General features: G+C 41.6%; 1 long non-coding RNA gene across 1 annotated transcript; it reads left to right on the top strand.

Annotated features, from left to right (window-relative positions):
- The first annotated feature begins 487 nt into the window (after nucleotides 1-487).
- Nucleotides 488-1,882, top strand: LOC309497477. Its single transcript, XR_014205550.1, has 2 exons — nucleotides 488-927; nucleotides 1,698-1,882. It is a non-coding gene; the product is annotated as an uncharacterized lncRNA (long non-coding RNA).
- Nucleotides 1,883-8,626: the final 6,744 nt, after the last annotated feature.

The raw sequence follows: 8,626 nt of genomic DNA, 5'->3' as shown, positions 1-8,626 counted from the left end.
CTAATACCAATATCTCTCCTCTTAGCATTGCAACCCGCTACCGCACATAGGTATTGATCCGCCATCGTCTTCTCTACTCCTCAGAACCTGAGCGTGCGGGGCGAAGGGGAGTATGAGCTTGTGGCCCCGCCCAGTGGAGTTACTACGTCACAACTCCAGTCTATTTTAGCCGGCATTTTAGCGTCTGCTACTGATTCACAGCCATTTGAATGCAGAAATACTCAGAAATACAACTTTGAGCTTATTTTTCTCAAGATATGTCCTCTAGCATAAGAAAAATGCCACAAGAACATGTTAACACCTAGAAAAACATGATTTTCATCGGAGTGGGTCTTTAAACATGCACTGGGCATGGTCTGAGCTACATTCATGACTCCAGGGCTGGACTGGGACAAAAAATCGGCCCGGGCATTTTGGCCCAGACTGGCCCACTATATGATCATAAATACTACCCATCTTTGCACGCCCTTAATTATATGCATACACTGTAAAAAAAATTCTAACCCTCCCAAATCAAAAATTTCAAGTGACCGATAACATCTACATTTTTCAATTGGCCCAAGTGAAATTCTTGTTGCAAAAGTCTGTTAACATTGGCTCAATGAGAAATAATACGTCAGACTAATTGGAAAATTTAGATGTTATTGGTCACTTGAAATTTTTGACTTGGGGATGCAATTTTTTTTTTTACAGTGTACCAACTCCTATTCCTTAAAACCACTAATGCCATGTAATGAGTGAGTATAGGAACGAGTGAAAATTTGACATTTATTAATTAATACAGTTGAACTATACTCCACAGTGATGAATCCTAAAACAAGCTATAAGCTGCAATGGCATAGCAATACCAGTGTTTCTCACAGGATTTTTGGTCAAACTGTGGTGGGTGGAGTGGACCTCGGTCCTTCTAGGGGGGTCTGGGGGCATGCCCCCCCACCCCGTGAGAAAATTTTGTGCATTTTAATGTTAAATTCATCAATCTGGTGCACTTTGTGAGTTCAAAATTAAAAGCCCCAACCCATATTCAGTGTGCAAATTAAACGAAAAATTCAAACCTCTTTTACATTACACCTATTACATAATAATAGTTAGAATATTAATCCAATGACAGTAATAGCCATATTTTGTAAAACAAATGCACTAAAAAATAAAGGAAACTTTCATAATTAGTTTTGTACCAATTTCTATACTTGAAAGAGATAAGCCCATGATCTTTTATTTTGACGCAAACTGCATCAAGCTTTTATTTTGGCGGAAAACATGGTTTACAAACGCCTCTCATTAAATTTCTAGTGAATTGCGGTAATCGTCTTTATATACTGTCTATGTAATCGTCAACTATGCAATGTGGAAATAATCTGTAACTGGGTTATGGGTTCCTACACTCGATCATGACATAGCTTAAGTGTTTTGAAAGTAGTTCTGCTTACCGCAGGCTCTACACTTTCTCATCTCTCTCCTGATCCTCCTCACTATCATCATCATCACTGGAGCTGATGAAGGGCAGAAAACATATATTTTGACACATTTTACAGTGTCTGCTTTAAGGGCCTGTTTCTATTTTTTCACGCTAATTCTCAGCACAATCCTTGCGTTTCTTCTCCATCTCGCTGACTATTTTGACAGATACACACTGACACTGCTGCGCGCTCGCTCACTCGTTTAAAGTTGTCAAGTGTCAATCAAGCCCAGCCCAGTGTCAATCAAGAAAAGAACCAATGGGCCGCTGATCTACGTGTTTCATGGGCTGGTCTGTCAGAAAAAAAAAAACTAACACTGACTTTTTTTTACCACTGCATTACACCGGCACAAATCCAGCGCCGCCAATTAAACAAAACAAAACGAATGGGCCGCCGATGTACAAATTTTATGGGCCATAAAACATTTTTGTAAAAAATTAAAAATATTATGTATGAGTATGAGATGTATCGGCCCAAAAAGCACGTCGGCCCACCGGGCAAATGCCCGGTATGCCAGATGGCCAGTCCAGCCCTGCATGACTCCTCAAACTACTGTTTATGTTGGACCAGTCACTGTGGCCCTCTGCAGTCAGCTTTATAGCTTTCAAACTGAAAAGCTTACACGCAAAACAGAACACAGCATTGTTCTGTTGCGAGTAAACAAGCCAACTTCTCATGATTTTCTAACCATTTGAGAGCGTTTTGAATTGTAGGCTACTATGAAACGCCCTGCCATCTAGTCCCTTTGGAAAATTAAAATCTGATGGGACTTTAAATGGGCCTCTTCGTACTATTTCAACCCGATCCGCGTCTAAAACCTTTGATGGCCAAAAAGCAGGATCAGTTGGAGGGGGCACACAGGTCTCTTCATCAACTATTTGATAAATCTAATCTAATCTAATATAAAGCATAATAGAATGAGGTGCAATAATGCACACAATTCAACAGTAATGTTTGCTTTATATCATTCATAATGACATTTTATATTTATATATATATATATATATATATATATATATATATATATATAACAGGAATTGTTAGCCTACCATGTGCACTGCACTGACTGCTAACATTAACTGATACTGAGAAAGTATTAACCACTGTCACGTCAAAATAAACCATAAACTACTGCTCAAGATCTAAAGAAAGATAGTAAAGAAAGTAACAGCTAGCTGGCGTCAGTTATTTGTAAAATGGGTAATGTTTAACAGTAAAATCTCAATTTAGCTTGCACCGAAGTTATAAGTTATAATAACATAGTATGCTAACATTAACGTCAGCAAGTTCGAGGCGCATTACAATTAGCAGCAGCACGCACATGCAGCACATTTCCCTTATTTAAGAATGATTAAACATGGACTTACCTACGTAGATGAGAGATTTTGATAGTTTTGTAACCGTTTTGCTGGCAATTGGTCAATGGATGAATGGAAGCAGTTTTCTGTTGCAGTTTGCTTTATTACACTCCCTCCACCATAAGCACTGCACTCAACACAATCTCACTTTTGTTGTTCATACTGTCACTATCCAAACAATTTATGAATAATTAATTAACTGTGTGTGACAGTTGTCTCTGCACAAGTAAATTCAGACAGAGAAAGATGCATATTTTATTTTATACCCAGGCAATGGACAAATGTCTGCTCAGGTCTTTTTATTATTGCAAATTAAAGGTTACAGACATTAACAGTGAGAAGAAAATAAATAAATAAATAAAATGGGGGACGGGACACTGGTTCAGAATGAATGAATTTGTCTGCTATTTCTTTGCACAGTAGCTAGGTGTCACTAGTGAGGAATGTTGAATGAAGCTTCGAGTAATGAACCTTTGGCTGAAGCAATGGGCTGCGAGGTCTCAGTGGTTCAGGAAGCCTCATTTTGCCATCACTACACATGACCAGAGTGCTGTTTTCCTGAATGCCACCAAGATTGAAACCGAGACACTGATTTCATAACAGTTCAATAAACAAATAGTTAAAATTAAGTCACTAACATTTTAGACGCAATGACTGTTTTTGTTCTGTTACAGCAGCGAAAATAGTTCCAAACAAAGATCACAGCAGAACCATAGCGCATCTCACAGCAACACTTGTTGCATTACTGAATGATTCAGCGTTTTAAACGAATCGGTTGAGTCAAAGATTCAATTACCGATTCATTAACTGTCTCATTCTGAATAAATCACCATGCCACCGGACCGCCCTAGAGGTACTGAGCTCCACCCACAAAAATAATGTGGGGAAACACATTAGGCTATATGATGACCTACGAAAAATACAAATTTAATTACAATATTTTTTAAATACATTATTAGGATTTTACCTCCACCTCATTTTGAGCCAGGAAAAACCCTGAGACCCAAATTGGACATGTACACTTTCATATGTTGTTTCACAAATTAATTGTTTCACTAAGGTGACAATGATAACTGTGATAAGTGATAACTGGTATTTGTCACAGGCTGTTGAAGCAGGATCAGAAGCGGGATCTCAATTGCAGCAGTGTTTATTTAAACAAACAAGATATTACATGGACAGGTTTCTCAGGGAACAAGAACAGAACAACCACACATGTAGCAACAACGACAGACCACTAACAGACTGAAAACACTGGGCTTATATACACAGAACAAACAAAAAGACAAGAGGTAAGCACAGGTGACACAGATGATGATGATGAACAGGTTGGTAATTGAGGGAGTGAGTTCAGGTGTGGAGACAAGGAGGATCCTGGGAACTGTAGTGAAGACAGGACGATGACAGACGGTGAATGTGACATTACTCCCCCCTCCCGCTAGGCGCGACCCGCGCCGTAGATGGCAGAACCTGGGAGGGGGGGTGGGCATCCTAGTGGCTGGAGGGAGAACAGGAACAGGACAGACAGGAGACTCCAGGATGGTGGCAGGACAGACAGAGGAGGAGGTGATCAAGACGGTGCAGACAGAACAGGGGACCAAGGAGGTGCAGGCAGAGCAGGGTACCATGGCGGTGTGGACCCTTCGGGTGGCCATGGCGGTGCGGACCCGTCGGGTGGCCAAGGCGGAGAGGACCCTTCGGGTGGCCATGGCGGAGAGGACCCTTCGGGTGGCCATGGCAGAGAAGACCCTTCGGGTGGCCACGGCGGTGAGGACCCTTCGGGTGGCCATGGCGGAGAAGACCCTTCGGGTGGCCGTGGTCCCTCGAGTGGCCAGGACGGAGGCCTTTGGCCCCCCCAAAAAAAATACTTGGGGAAAGTCCCGGGTACCTGAGAAGGATGGTTAAAAACAGTCTCTAACCGGGCTGATAGGGACCGTGAAGAGGGCTCGGTGCTGGGCAGCGATGAGGGTTCGGTGCTGGGCAGCGATGAGGGCTCGGTGCTGGGCAGCGATGAGGGCTCGGTGCTGGGCAGATCCAGCGATGAAGAGGGCATTGATCTGGGCAGGACCAGCGGCGAAGAGGGCTCTGAGCTGGGCAGGACCAGCGGCGAAGAGGGCTCTGAGCTGGACGGGACCAGCGGCGAAGAGGTCTCTGAGCTGGACGGGACCAGCGGCGAAGAGGGCTCTGAGCTGGACGGGACCAGCGGCGAAGAGGGCTCTGAGCTGGATGGGACCAGCGGCGAAGGCTCTGCTGGGCTGTCGCTGTAAGCAGTCTCGGCTGGGCAGTCACTGTGAGCTGTCTCGGCTGGGCAGTCGCTGTGAGCAATCTCGGCTGGGCAGTCGTCGTGAGCGATATCGACTGGGCAGACACTTGCTGGCTCTGGCTCGACTGGGCAGACGCTTGCAGGCTCTGGTTCGACTGGGCAGGCGGCTGGCTCTGGCGGGCAGGTAGGATGAGGGGGTTTGGCTGGGCTGATTTTGTGTGAAGCATACTTGCAAGTTCTTCGGACGGACATCAAAGGGGGGGTCGATCAACTTGGATGTCAGATCAGCACTGTTAGAGACCAGTTTGCGATCTTTGGGACAGACGATCCTTGTGACTGATCCAGGACGAATACTGAGCTCCTGCTCGGGGGGGCTCGACTGGACTGGCATCACATGCAGGCTGATCTGGACTAGCGTGAAATGCTGGCTCAAATGGACTGGCGTGAAGTGCAGGCTCGGCTGGACGAGATTCAGGCAGGACAGTCTCGGTGGGACGAGACTCATTATTGCTGTTGCAGGGCCCAACAGTGAATGAAGACCCACTATACCACAGCACCCACTCCACATACTCCACGAAGTTCCCCCGAGGCCCATCACCGGGCAGGCGTGCTTTGGTCTCAGTGTTGAGACCTGCCCGGAAGAACACACAGAGGCTGGTGTCATCATAATGAACATACGATACCAAGTCCAAATACCTCTGTGTGTGGGCCTCGAGGGACTGATCCTCCTGGGAGAGAAGGAGGATCTTCACTGTAGGGATGGCTGACGCGAAACAGTCGTTCCGAAGCTTTGCGAGATCCCGAAGCGCAGATGTTTCGAAACACTGATCCGAAGCGTGTTTCAAAACACCCATGTCACGTGACTATGGCCAAACGAAGCCTCGAAGTGTTTCATCAGGTGTGGTCCGCCGAATCAGCGTTTGATTGACACGGTTGGGAACAGACCACACAATCGCACATCTGTATAAAAGTGAAATCAACGCATATTGACCTCGTGGGTTTTTGTGAGAGGAGTTTGATTTTGAGATAGTGACATTTATAGTGCAATTTGATTAGTTATAGGCTATTTAGGCTTACATTTAAATTTACACAACACATTGACTGATAGGCTAGAGACAGACAGAGTATACATATAGTGACACATTAATAGATACATAGATATAAATATAGACAGCTAGATTAACCCCCTGAGGTCGGAGGTATCGCCGGCGATACCTGCTCGCTTTTTTTTAATCAGTGTAAAAGAAACTCATAAATACTCTGTTGACTTTGATTTTCCATAGGAGTTTCATACATCAATCGATTCTGTTAAATGTGTATTATTTTTGTGTATACTCACAATAAAAACAAAGTGTTGTGCTTTTTGCCAAATAAAGAAAAATAAACACGAAGCGAGTTCTGCCTTCTCTCTGCCAGTGAAGTCCATTCTGAAACGCGTCCGAAAATGAACAATAACTGAGCGAATGCTCAGTCAAACAGGCATACAGACACACAGGCATGAAGCTTGAATTCTCTTCTTTTAAATGAAGTAATTTATATAAAAAACAAATATTCTCATCTTGTGAAATCTGTATTAAAAGAGAGCGATTCCAGTCGAGCTCATCTCAGCTCATTACGTTTTAATCGGCCCCGCCCACGGAGAGCGCGCGCTATTCAAACGCAAATGACTGAGACGATCCCATACAAACTGTGAACGCCCCCATATCAGCTCGAGAAAACACATCAAGTTTATTCAGATGATAAGTGTAGTTGTCTACACTGTCTCGCAGCGCTGTGAGGAATAATAATAATGGAAAACGTACCTCAGAAGTGCTGGTATTTCGAGGAGCAACGGATGGAATACTGTAGTAAGTTTTTTTTCATTCTCAAGTAAATCGCGTTTCTGTGTGAATGAATGAACGGCAGCGATGCGCTGTTTACCACAACTGAAATGTGTTGAAATAAAATGTATTTGTATAAGCAACAAATTAAATTGCAAATTAACATTTATATTCCTTATAATAAAAACGAAAGACAACATTTCGTTGATTAGTTTTGGATAGATTACACATTTTTACTGTAAAATATCTGCCACCTCAAATAAGCTTTTGTTTGCCAATTTTTGCTAATATGTTAAATATAGTATGTTTTGTCAATGTAGGCTATATTCGAAGTAATGAATCCTTAACTTTGAAATATATATGATAAAATGTATACTTTAGTTTTTACAAAGAAAGATTACACTTCAATTGTTGTTGTAATTGTAACCTTTTTAATAAAAAAATATATTTACAAGGTAGATGTAAACAAATTTTAAAAGGTAAATATAAGCCTTTTCTTTAAATAATTTTTATTGTGTTTTATTATTGACAAATTTGGGGAGAGGATACATATTCCAAAACTGAAAATACAGTATGAGAATTAACTGCACAATTACTAGACATGTTTTCCTTGGATATTATACAATTTGCAAGCAAAATTTGTGCAAAAAAAAAAAAAAAAATTTGAAATGCTTCCAACTGTGAACCAATTTGGTAGAATATATATATATATATATATATATATATATATATATATATTGCTCTTGCATTCTTTCTTGTGGCTATAGGTGACAGACCTGAATGAATGGCTCATTAAGTATGCGGGCCCCATTGTCTCCTGAGGTGTGAATCACTAAATATGCATGATGCTGTTGAATGGTTGACGCCCCTTGCGCATATTGTCTTTACAAAACAAACAGTGTTTTACAAGATTTAAATCAATGTATTGTGTTATGTGAATGATAAGGGCAGGATGATTTTCACATCATTTTGAAGAAAAAACTCTAGGCAATGACATCAATTAGTCAAAAGTCTTATTGTCACATATTTAGTATGTGTTTTGTGGCCTTATTTCAGAAACTTTAGTTTTTAGTTTTTTCAATAACCATGCATAAACATTATTCTCTCAAAAATACAAACATGTACATGCATGTTGCTCACATATTATGGTAGCCCTGTTTGTGCTAAATAGAGTGTAATTATACCTTTGCCATTAATATGTTTATAAGCAACTGAAAAAAGCACAAATGTCAGAACATCTCAAGGACCCCAAAAACCACTCAGACCCCAGAGGGTTAATAGATAGATACAGATAGATTATAGATACATATATAAATATATAGATACATATTATATCTAGATACATATATAGGTACATATCTAGATACATATCTAGATACATAGATAGATTCATATAGATAGATAGATTTGGATAGATAGATAAAATGGAGGCTCCCCAGAAGAGATGCTGTACATCTGTGGTGTGGGAGCATTTCCGTTTAGAAACCCCAAATGAAGTGAGATGTGTGTATTGAGATCGGCAGCTAGCCTACTGCAACAATACATCATCCATGATGCGCCATTTGAGGAGAATTTGAAATTTGCCCAGAACTCATGATCCACTAACTTACTGGAAAGAGAGAGCAGTAATCTTTACTCATTTGTATGTCCTTGCTAAAAAATATATTTGCATGCCAGCAACAAGTGTCCCTTGTGAGAGGATTTTTTCAAAGGCTGGAGAAATTA

This window comes from Leuciscus leuciscus (genome assembly GCF_965113295.1).
Source record: "Leuciscus leuciscus genome assembly, chromosome: 4".
NCBI lineage: Eukaryota > Metazoa > Chordata > Actinopteri > Cypriniformes > Leuciscidae > Leuciscus > Leuciscus leuciscus.
This window is presented reverse-complemented; position numbering and strand designations above follow the sequence as displayed.